Source organism: Colias philodice, chromosome 6 (genome assembly GCF_061535455.1).
Source record: "Colias philodice isolate Cphi_HAF_F1 chromosome 6, ilColPhil1 Martin Lab GWU primary, whole genome shotgun sequence".
Taxonomy (NCBI): Eukaryota; Metazoa; Arthropoda; class Insecta; order Lepidoptera; family Pieridae; genus Colias; species Colias philodice.
Window position 1 is genome coordinate 2988108 of NC_143091.1, and position 13243 is coordinate 3001350.

General features: G+C 31.5%; 1 protein-coding gene and 1 long non-coding RNA gene across 5 annotated transcripts in view; both read right to left on the reverse strand.

Annotated features, from left to right (window-relative positions):
• Positions 1 to 13243, reverse strand: part of Cda5 (Chitin deacetylase-like 5) — a 78050-nt gene that overhangs the window by 41055 nt on the left and 23752 nt on the right. The window lies entirely within an intron of this gene.
• Positions 1 to 13243, reverse strand: part of LOC149487547 (uncharacterized) — a 29593-nt gene that overhangs the window by 16057 nt on the left and 293 nt on the right. Inside the window, exon 2 of the long non-coding RNA XR_016315724.1 lies at positions 5912 to 6024. This is a non-coding gene — a long non-coding RNA (uncharacterized LOC149487547). The remainder of the gene's footprint in view (positions 1 to 5911; positions 6025 to 13243) is intronic.

Here is a 13243-nt window from a genome sequence, read left to right on the forward strand (position 1 = left end):
TGCTTCCCTTCAAAGAGATTTGCAAGCTTTATTTTGCATAAAAGATATTCAACATCTATCAAGAGGTACTTTGTCATGATACCACCGCGTTCCGGTCATAAATCTCTCGGCCCGAGCCATGGGATTGATTGGCGTATTCTGATGACATTGAGATAACACTTTATTGGCCATAGAACATCGTAACAAAGGCCGCCGCCCATTGTGCTGTCCGACGAAGAATACTGAAGGAAGCAACGGCCATCTAAACCTTGGTCCGATTGAATGCCCCGTGCCATGACGCGTCGTCAATTTATTTCCCAAACAATGCAAAACAATCAGCCAAACAGTCTATAATGGAATAAATACAAGTGAAATACAACTGTGAAGACGGAAGTGGCTAATAATATCCCTTCTTTTTGAGACAATAGCTCGTTAGTGCGTTTGTTGTGTAAGAGCAGGTGCGGGCAATCTCCTCGCAATGTCAGATAAAATATTTGACGATTTTCTAATTCAACGCGCGTCTGTTGTATAATAGATCCGATCTTAAATATCATAACACTATCATCATAGAATTATTATATCGTTCTTTAAATGTTATAGTTTGAATGTCGAATTTAACAATTACAGCTTATATAACCAGGAAGTTGAAAGCTATCGCACCTTTTTAAAGTTGATAAAATATAATATACCTAGGACATTTAAAATATTATGTTCCAACCAGGTAATAAACTGATTTGTTTAATTATATATTTATACATCCTTATTGATTTGAAGCGACAAGTTAACCGCAACAAGTCAGTTCAAATTGTGGTAACTTAAACCATTTTCCAAGAAGGCAAAAAATATCTTCATAGACAATAACATAATTGTTTTGTCCCACATTATATTTGAATGCAAGCCGCAAAAACTTTTCCAAGGCACTAAATTATTGACAAGGTGATATTTATATCCCACCAAAAACATTTTCATGTAAAATGTTGCCAAGACGAGCCCATATGACTCGCACTGTCAAAAAGTTATCAGATCTCATGTAGAGCCAAGCTTCTAACACTACACGCCCTAACTCTACAAGGCCTAACTTCACAAACTCTACACCTTAGTCAAAATATGTGGCTTGGCCATTTCGCTACATTCACATCGGCGTAAGGTGAAAAATTAATTCACTGTTCATTACTTTTGTGTTATACAATAGTTCTTGTAGTAACGAACGGCCAAGCCACATATTTTGACTAAGGTGTAGAGTTTGTGAAGTTAGGCCTTGTAGAGTTAGGGCGTGTAGTGTTAGAAGCTTGGCTCTACATGAGATCTGATAACTTTTTGACAGTGCGAGTCATATGGGCTCGTCTTGGCAACATTTTACATGAAAATGTTTTTGGTGGGATTTCATTTCTTTTTGTAGGTTGTTTGTAACATTTTTTTTTAACAAGGAGTACCTATACTTATATATATCTAGGGGAACCAAGTTTTAGATTATTAGATTAGACCTCTAGCGTCATCAAAATTTAATTTAAAATTACAGGTCCCATACAAACTCCCATCCCCTAGTTTAAGGGGTTGGGGGATGAAAGTTACAAGTTTTATAATTTTTTTGTTGTTTGTGTGCTAATACTAGCTTACATACAAAATTTCAGCTTTCTAGGACATTAGGAAATACCTTAAGAATTTTGATGATCATCAGTGAGTCAGTGACGAAATTAGCGTTTTTTAGATATAAATAAAATCTGAAGTATAAAAGCTAATGTAATTAAAACTTAATATGTTCAATAAGTCCGCTATTGACAATATATCCCGAAAATTTTGTTGATCTAGCATAATCCAAACCCAAGTTATGAGGTTTCAAAAAAACGTCGAAGCGCTTCGAGAAAAGGTAGGTAGTGCCCGTGCGCCTCGCTTGGGTCGTCTTGGCGGGGGCACTACCGTGCCCCCAGATTTCAATGTTGTCTCTTCTGACCTTAAGCTTTCAAATATAGACTAGATTAAATGTGTCTGATACAACATTTGAATCTATAGATTGTAAGTTAGACTGAAATATAAGTGAAGCAGAACGAATCAAAAAACAAATGCAATAGAATAGGTCAGATATTGTGCAAATGTCCAATAATATTAAGTGACGGTAAAGAAAAAATGGTGTTTGAGAAATTGATAGATATTATTGTAAAAACAACAATCGATTGAAATCGACGGCTTCTGCTTGAGTGATTAATACGGTGTACAAGAATAGGAGACTTGTATTATTTTAGATACTTTTATTTTCTATCTAATTTTGGACAAGAAAGAAAAAAATATGTAAATTATATATTATGCATGATAATTCTCATCGAAATGTAGGTATGTGCTACGAATATAGTCAACAAACATTCTAAGAAAATATATAACGAGTTTTGTTTTTAAAACACTACAATTTCATTGGCATAAAAATACTGTGAATAATAATAGAATCTATACTGATAAGCAACGCAAAAGGGAAAATAACGATGCAAAGCTATAGAATAAAGGATTATAAAGCTAGACATTATCAAAAAACAAAAATAACATAGAAACATGATTTTCTCTTGTCTCTTAACAATTTTCACGATCTATAAAACTATATTTATGCAACAATGATAAATCCTTACTATATGTTATTTCGAACATCCGCCTCTCGTGTGTAGAAGCCTACGCGCTTGCTACAAGGATATGCGCCTACGCATCCATCCTTACCCTTCATCCAAATAGCGTCTATTAAGAAACATCGAATTCTATTAAATTTCCATTTAAATTGCTGTTTGAAGACATCCAATACACATCGATGTTTAATATGCACATTTAGAAATCACTCTTGCGAAATTTTAAATTAATATGCATTGATTATATCAATTAAATAATACATAATTTTGATGCAATCCTTCCATTTAAATATGCAAGCGTTACGATTCAGTGTTTTCCGAAGGTATCTTTTAATATTTTTAACCAATACTTGATATCATTTGTAAAACATATAGCATTAAAATACTGCTAAAAATTATTATTTTATAACGCAAAGATTAAAATAATAAAAACCCAAGATAAAATCGAAAGCTAGACACGAATTTATGATGTGACTTTTTAACCCTAAGAACCTATGCAAATGCTCGGTTGTATAGGAACTCAGTGTCAAGTTCGCAGTGAAAGTGACCTTACAGCGTCATGACATAACGCACGAGTATCATTATATTATTTGAACTATGATTAAAAGTCAATTTTTATGCTATTAGTATTATGTAGCAATGTAGAGCAGTTGAAATAGATAAAATAAGCTTTTAATGTGGTGTACATTTGTTGTTTTTAACTTTAAAAACGTTAAAAACAAAATAATAACAGTTTAAATAAAACTGCTTCGTAGTTATGTGTAGTGGAAAATTTTTATTTATATTGGCTTATGAATCATTGCCCCTTTTCTGTCCGAATCAATAAATAACACTTAATTAAGAACTTAAACGGCACGCACATTCTTACAAATTTGTAAAAAAGCTGTCACATAATTAAAAAGCAACAAAAACATAAATTTAAATTATTAATACGTTACAATTTTATCATCCACATACACACAATAAAACGCAGCGACGTCCGGGTAAAAAACCATAACATTTCGAGTAATAACTCTGGTAATTACTCGTATGTCGATGGAATCCAGTTTATATTGACTTCCTCATTGCACTCTTGGTTTATTTGAGATTGACCTTTCATTTAGACCAGTCAGTGTGGACATTAACCCGGCTGATTTTCTTTATGTTCCTAACTACCTGTGTGACCCCATATACACCTTTTATACAAGTTTGATTGTGTTAACAGTTTTGATGATTTAGTTCATCGTTTCATCTTTGAAATAGCTAGTTAAGCTATAAATATAAATGGCTATAAACAGTTTTGTTTTCTATTTGCATAGCTCATAAATTATAATGTTATAAGCAACAAAAAGTATTAAAGAATTTACAAAATATGTAATAAAAAAAATATAGAGCGAGCTCTACAATAATAGTGTCACAGAAATTTCTAGAAGCCCATTCTAATTGCGATTGGTATGGAACAAAATGCAGCATTACCAATAAATACCTTAGGCGATGTATAACTGGGCTAGCTCGAGTGAACGTAGTCGGCCTTGCCAAGACACGCCTTAAGAGGGTTGCCACGCGGAAACTTTTGAAAAACTGGTCCAAACCTACACATAATTAGAACACTTATATGTCCCTGGACAAAAAGCTCCGCGACTAATTTAGCTATTTTTTGCATGGGGCAACTCTGTTCTGTTTCAAATTGGCATTTGCTGCTCTATTATTAGGCTTTTACTATGCTATTTTATTTCTGGTTTTGATGCTTATCTTTTGTCTAGTAATAATATATAATGAATTTCATAGACAACTAATGTTACAGGAATATGTATCAATTTATCATAGATTATGGATTGCATAAGATAATAAATAATACTATGTTTTATAGTTTTCATTGCCACGCCTTGAGTTTTAGGTGAAAGGCTCATTAAGAACTAGTGTAACCTTCGTTGCATGAAGGTTATATGCAAGTGAATTCCATAATCCATATCCGTGCTTGGTTCCGTATTATTTTTTATGAATTATAATAGATATAACTATATCAATTTATTATATGACCAGGATATGGACAATTATTGAAAAAAACATATGACATTACAAACAATAAATTATCGTTGTTTATGGAGCTAATGTATATTTATTCATATTCAGGTTTACGCACATAAATTATTTATCATTAATAATTTGAACCGTTTTTTATCTCTAATTATACAATTGGGCCATAAAACGACATCAATCATTTCAATATTTTTTTGGCAAACATTAACATTGATCTATTTAGACCGGGAGATACTGACACAAAATTTCGAGTCATTTGTAACAGGATGGCGGTTCTACAGGGTTCTTAGTACGCAATGACAAAAAGAAAAATGATGGTGTGAACGCTGGTACCGGCGGCTTAGTCGCGTGGGCGTTAGTCGAACTCGTCGGAAAATAGCGAAAGTCAAACGATTTGTAACAGTATGGCACTTATTTTTCTTGGAAGTTTGAGGATCAAAGAATATAAATACAAAATTTCAAAGATCTAGGTGTTGGAAATCTTCACTTATATAAATTCATACTAAATTAATTTTTCAAGTATGACAGCACTTTTTCCCCCTACTAGAAGTATGGCAAATATAATAATGGTCACATTTTATCAAATACTCTCCAAAAATCCAAATGCAATACTGGTACAAAAAGTTTGGCGAAATAAATTTTTTTTGCAGATTTTCGGCGGTATGGCGACCATTTGGAATCGTCCGAAAAGTATGGCATGGCGATTTTCGTAAATGGCTGCACGACGATGGTTACCTGTGCAAAAGTTAGCCTGGTACAAATGGTTGAATAATTGTTTTATTTAAATCAACATATTATTCGCGTCGGTATGGCGGGCTGTAAGTCACACCGGAAAAGTATGGCATGACACTACCGCCTACTTCTTTTTTATGGGCTATCGGTAAATACTAAAATTTTTGTGTTACAAATCGTTTGACTTTCGCTATTTTTCCGACGAGTTCGGCTAACGCCCACGCGACTAAACCACCGATACCAGCGATCACACCATCATTTTTCTTTTTATCATTGCGTACTAAGACCCCTGTAGAACCGCCATCCTGTTACAAATGACTCGAAATTTTGTGTCAGTATCTCCCGGTCTAATTAGCAATTGTTTGTGACAATTTTTTAAATACTTAAGCTATTCTTTTAAGGTCGCGTAGGTAGTTCAAAAGAATCAACATACAATTTTTTATGTATGTATTAGGTATTGATTATTCAACTCGATTTGTCCAAACAATAGATACGTATTTCTTGTACAAAAATCTGTTTCAGGAAGTGCATACTTCTGTTACATGTTGTATATTTTATCGTAAAAAATTACCTACAACATATATTGCGGTTAACGTGTTTTAAAAAAGAGCCGCCATTAACAACCAACGAACGCGCTTCAAAGTAATTTACCACAAGCAGCTCGATCCATCATAGCAGTGTCAATTACCTGAAACAAAGATATAACCATAAACATTATACGTTGCAAACACGATGTTGACATTTGCGTATGTAGGCCGTGTTTATGTAGTCTTCTCATACACTCTTGCATACGTCCTTACGTGACGCAGGCGTACTCCCAGATCTTTCTTGACCCTTATTTCAATGGCATAGAGGCTAAATTTAATTTTGTTTGTGGGTCAAAAACGCGGCGCGTCACATGGAATCGTCACGTGTGTATGGGAAGCACGTTTTCTGTTTGTTACATAGAGTAAGGATTCATACTAGAATAAAGTTTTGTATTGAATAGCAAAGGTAATGTTGTTACCACATACATTTCCTTTTTATCCGTGCTCTTTCAAAAATATACAACTGTATTCAGTGACACAAATGTTATATAGAGAACTTTGTGAATATTCATCCTTACTTCTCGGAAAAGTTCAGTTGTTATTGTGTTATTTTTAACGTTTTTGTTTATATTATCCATCAAAAACAATACAAAAAGTGTAAAATCTATACAAAAGATATAAAACGAGATACTCTGAACAGTACTTCGAAGTTCCAACCCGTTTATTTCAACCCAATTTCAACCATTCAATTTCGCACGAGAATAATCCTATATAAAATAAATATTTTCACATTCCAATAATTTATAAGTGTTCACTAATTTTAGCATAAAATATTGATGCAAACTACAACATTTCGCGTAAACTGATACTTAGTATTAATAACATAACAAATGAACAACAAAATTATTTATAATTGCCAACATTAAAAATACAATGACAATTATTAATTTCAGACAACATTCATTCATAAAACTTATATTGCACACCTATTCAATTTAAAAACAAGTCTACATAGAAAGATAACGAAATCTAGTTTAAAGTAGATTGTTATAAGTGTCATGTTTGCATAATAGCCTGATTTATAAGAGCTCTACTTTGTAAACCGGTGCACCGACCTTGCTTTGCGCTGATTTGTCATAGCTTTTCAAGATGGCGTCCTTGTAAGGTCGAAAGTTACATCTTATTACTGAAAACACGTAACGTGATGATGTCAAAAGTTCAAAAGCCAAACGGATGTTTCGTTTCGAGATCGTGAATTAAAATAGTTGTGAGGTGATGCATTGATGTTAAATTTAGGATTATGATAAACACAATCAATAATAGTTCTCTGATATTTAATAAGTTCAGTACCTGATATCCTACCAAAGCAAACAAAGCAACTTGCATAATAAACAGTTTGTTAAAACTATTTTTACACATTCCGCCACGGTCACTTGTTTAGGTATCTATTAGAGGCATTCCAAATTCTATTCTTTTTTATTTGATACGAAAAATATCAACATACCTAGTGAGTCTATATCCCTATTTGTTAAGAACTTTAAAAATTATTACCTACTTCAGAAAACCGTTCCTTCATTTCTAGAAGCAGATAAATTAATGAGCCTCTTACATCAAAAACATACATTAAAATAACACAAGGCTATGTCCGTCTAAGCTTCCGGATACATTATATTAGTATCAACTAAACAAAACTTCACGAAGTTGTTGTTTTACGATTGTAAATCCGCTTGCAGCCCGCCCCTTTGAGATAAGATTTATTTTTATTCATAAAGGTTAAACTAAAACTTATGAAGGTGAAAAGCTCGATTTATAATATAATCCTCCTACATAATGTAAGCGTAATACGTTATATATTTTATATGGCTCTTTGTTTATAAAACGTGTTAAATTAGGTATTTTTGAAAATGTGGGCTTTTAAACTAAATAAGGCGAAAGCACTCAGAAAAGTTACAAGCAGTAAAATGATTAATTAGATTACTTATGATACAATACAAAACAACAATATGGAACTCTCACACAATCGATCGAATGTTTTTATTCTATAAAAGTCTATTAAAACAGCTTAATTGTATAAAATAAACATTTGGTAAAAGTTTGTAATTGCAGTTGATTTTTTTTAATTTAACGCCATAAATTCATAGAATATCTTTCTTGTAAACCGCCACAGAGTTAATTACACTGATTTCGATTACCAGTCACAATTAACAAATATTAGACGATTATGAAAGTGTAATAGAGCGGCCTACTGAATTATTACATAAAACGCTTACATTTTTGCTCTGCTCTAGATAATTTTTACCAATTGCAATTTTTAATTTTATTTTCTTACAAAATTTGTCAGCTATTAAGTAAATTATGATTAAATTTGATCTTTCGCAAGATTTCATTATCGCTTCATGTACTTCCGAGACCAAAATTCAGTTACCACATAAATGTTTCTTCGGGTCCCCACAACGACTTTATCTAATGTTTGTAATAAATTTAGGAAGTTAGATCACAGGTAATTAATTAAGAATTTAAGTAACAATATAAAACGTTCTTAAACTCTATTGTAAGCCAAATTAAAATTTACATATTCTAAAGTTAGTCAAGTCTGAAATTTAAATTTAAAACCAATAATGAGTCTGTAAAATTAGTAATTTAGTATTTACCCACATGAAATGAGTCCAAACAGATTAAATACTTGCATTGTAAGTCTTAGATGTTTTCGGACATCAATTACACTATGTAAGGCGCGTGTAAAAACTTGTGACACGTTTTCTATCCGTATAAAACACAGTTTTATAAATAATTAATGAGAATTCGGTACATATTTGACATGCGGTCCGAGCAATCAATTTAATTTAACGTTCCTTTACGTGCGTACAGTTAATTATAAATGGCATCTGCGTGGGAAATGTATTACCTCAACTATTATAGTAATAGGTACTAGGTTTATAAAACAGCATAAAATAACTTGTTTATTTGAAAGAATGAATTTTATCACATGTTTTAAATAAATAATAAATATACACGAAAAGTACACATGCAAAAAAAATAAAGAAAACATATAAAACAACAAAATCACGTGTTCATCAAAAACGCTACACAGAATTTATGCAAGATTAATTCCAACACGCATAGAGCCACTGTACAATTTTGATAATAATGAAAAATAAACATGTAAGTAATTACTATAATCTCTACAAACTTACAAAGTACCGACATCATCTGAAATCTAGATCAAACACCTTTTTAATTCACTCAATAACAATCACATCAAATTACAAAGAAGCTTACGATTATAATGGAACAAATTGAGTGGCCAATAACTATTATTTTGTGACCATCTATTTTGCAAAATCATATCCGCACCAATAACAACCTTGTATCAAACGTATATGGTATATTTTCCATTGGCTGACATAATAAATAACCTTATTAGTGGAGACATCATGTCGTGATTCAGCAATCAAAATCATCGAGGAACTGTTTTTTTATGCGCAATAAAGTAATCAATAGTTTATTAGATAAGACTTTTAAACTTAAATGACATGCTATAAATTGTCCTTTTTGTATATTTTTGCTACTATTTATTTAAATTACTGCGATTTTAAATTTAACGCGAATGTATTTAAATAATAATGTGTCAGTAGGCATATTTGAAATCAAAGTTTAAGTGATGACTATCCATTCAAATTTTGTATATAACCTTGATGAAGAATAAATAGGAAAATTATTTTATTGTCTTCCTACTTTTTAATACTCATAATCAGAGTTGAAACTTATCTTTTCAAAAATTAACCAGTGACAAGACAATGTAATTATTAATAATAATTCTTTCAAATTCATATATTTTTTATTTGTGTTAGAGTAAAAAAAAACTATTATAACAATGGCAAAGAACTAGAAAGATCGGAAGAGCATCAACAGCACGGAAGACCGGTGTTGAGATACAGCAGTGAAAACTGATGCATTCCTGATAACGGAGGCGGAAAGCGGATCGATGCACTCGAGAGAATGTGATTTTGATCTACAAATAGGCTATAAATCTATGTTAATGAAAGTAAGTATTGTATAGAGAATTAGTGGTATCTGAAATTGATGTTTTTATTATTAGATATTGGAATATATTCAAAAGATTAATTTATGGTTAGTTTACTACTCCTAGTTTAAGAAGAAGCATCGTCACTCATGTTTATAAAATAAATAAATATTAGATTTTATAGTCCTTTTTCAGTTAAAATTAGTGCTAAAACGTAAGGTATAAGGAACTTGTCCAAATATTTATTTAGAAAAGAATTTACCGAGAATACAGCAATAATAGTTTCACTCAGTCGATACGGAAGAGGAGAGGCGAAACAGAAATTACTGGAAATCAACACGGTATATCACGAAATGTTATTTTCTCTTATAACTTCTAGAATGTTATGGTATATTATACATCATAATTTTAAGGACACCCAGTGATCACTTACAAGACCAGATGGACAAGAAAATCCCATAAAAAATGACCTGATTTGATCCAACAATAATACATTTTAAGCAAAATATACTGAATTAAACTTTCTCGATAGACCCAAAAGAACATTGAACGAATATCCTTCTTTGCACAATATAGACTTTACAAAAACATAACTTGAAATTAGGAAAGTCGTGACAGCATTCTCTATAAGAAATATTTAACTATATGCAAAGTCGTAAATATGCCTTCCCATTTAACCGTGCAGACAGTTTTGCAATACGTATGAGATAACTGGTCGATCGTACAATTATCTTGCGCGGGAGTGACATTGCGAAAACTGCGGCAGTTATAACAATAATTTTATCAAGCCACCTACATTATATGACACTGTTAAATGACTGCTACTTAGAGACTGTAATATACATATTCTCGGTAAAGGACAGCTTTAAGAGCACAAATTTAAGTTAGATAATTAACAGTTAATTTTGTTTTGTTGAAATTTTATTATAATTTCCATATTAAATTTATTTTTGAGAGTGGTTTAGTTTTTAATATATTTAACTTTAATAATCAAATTGTATATACTGTAAGAAATTACACGCGAGGCCGGGTTAAATATTAGTTTGAAATGTAATAAGAATGTACTGCGATTCTACACAGCTACCTAATTGATGTAGGTAGTTGATAACAAAACGCAGCAAGTCAACGACAATACTTTATCAAATAAGCAACCAAACCTTTAAATTTAAAATTATTCAAGTTCAAAATTAAACAAACTTATATTTTTATGCGATTGAATATACTTACTGTCAATCCAAGGTATTTTATAACCCAAAGATGAGAGGTTAAAATCGTAAAGTGACTCACGGTCTAGACAAGTGGCAGGAACCACCTTCATTATGTTAATATTGTCTAAATTAATCTAATGTCCTACTGAAATACCAATACCGTAAAAGTAAATGACTCACAATACAACATTTAACTTATCACATCCTACACTTGCTCCTTAATTTATATTACCGTATTATTATCTGTGATTCAATTGGTCTGCGATTTGTTTGACATTTTCTTAATAGGCAAATTTATATTGTATCTATAGACGTATAATCAATTTATATGTTGCTAAAGTGTTATTTCAATGTCAATAGAATACCGAAAGTGTTTATTGTTCCAACTCATTTGGGATAATAAAATCTACACAATATGACATTGAACACACGATTTTTGCTATCACTATGCACATAGATTACTTACTCTATGCATTCTTAAATGCATAAAATTGTTTATTGTTCTGCTTCACCCACGTATATACATTTTTCATTGCTTACAGTTTTAAAGGCTCGTAGGTACATTCGCTTCATAAATCAAGAAAGTGATAAAAATCAGTCAGTTTTGACGTTTGTCTCTCAGGTGTCCTACCCTTCTCTCGCGACAAATATACTAACACAGGACTTGTTACCTTGTTCGCTTATTTAGCTGTCAATAAAGAGAAATATGTCAAATCATTATTTCAAAGATACGACTGTAATGTATTTGAAATATATTGCAACCGCTCTAGTTTCGAACTTACATAAGTATGTACTAAGTACAGTTGAGGAATGCTCCTTCGCTGTGGCAACTTTACTGTAACATTGCTTTTTGCTTTCACGATTCGCAATATAGTTTGTACAGGTTGTCTTAAAACTATATTTGACATTACTGACAAAAACTCTAGTTAACGAAACTGCTACTATAAAATTGCATTAAAATAAATAAATCTTGTATAGTACTTATTATACTTCTAATATTTATATTTATATTACCTATAAAGGCGAAAGTTTGTAAGGATGTATGGATGTTTGTTACTCTTTCACGTAAAAACTACTGAATCGATTATAATGAAATTTAGCACACTTAAAGAGGGTAACCTGGATTAACACAAAGGATAGTTTTTATCCCGGAAATCCCACCGGAACGGGAAATATGCGGGTTTTCCTTTGCAAACGCGGGCGAAGCCGCGGGCGGAAATCTAGTAATATTATAAAATATTCAGTAGTCGAAAAATACTATTATTTATTTGGCAGCTACTAAACAAATTCGTGACTTTAAACATATAAAGCGCACAATGGAATTGCAATATTCTTATGAAATATGTTATTGTATATTATAATATTTGTTTACTTTCAAAGATCGGTTATTATATTACGTATTAGATTTCTAAGAGTGCAATGCGCTTGCAAGGTTGAATCACTAACAATATAAGTGATATTTGATGAGAACCTTGGCTAGAGTTTATAATATAACGATGCATTATCTAAATAATACTAATCATCTACGTAAATTCAGTATTTGTGTATATTGATACTTATCATATTATTTTTTAAAATCCATTTTTATCCAACCTTCACGTTTTAAATGGAAAGTGTAAAAATAAATTTAAATGAAAGGATTTTAATATAATGTTTAGTCTTAATAATAAAAGAACAAATTTTACTCATTAATATTCTATTTTATCCTCATTTCTTAAGACCAAACGCCTATATCTGGACTTTCACAACATACTAAATTCACTATTTCTCAAACATACAACTACGTTAAACTCAATTATATCTTGTATATAAATTGTCCATTACTCGTACGCTATCTATCACATTTCAACATAGCCAGTTATATCGAAATCGAATCTCAAGTGTCACTGAGCCTACAATCAGAGCAAGTGCAATGTATCAACCAGTCTCTTGAAACCTACGAAACAAGTTATTTTGCCGATACCTAAAATGTAATTCGATAATTATTAGATTGGGCCAAAGCTATTTATTACTATATACGATGTCTACATTTCATGATATAGAATTTCTAGATACCCATAAAGGTTAAATGATCGTTCTACTTACGTATGAAGTTTATTATCAAAATAACAAAGGTAATTTTAAATTTATTAAAATGCATGTTTATTC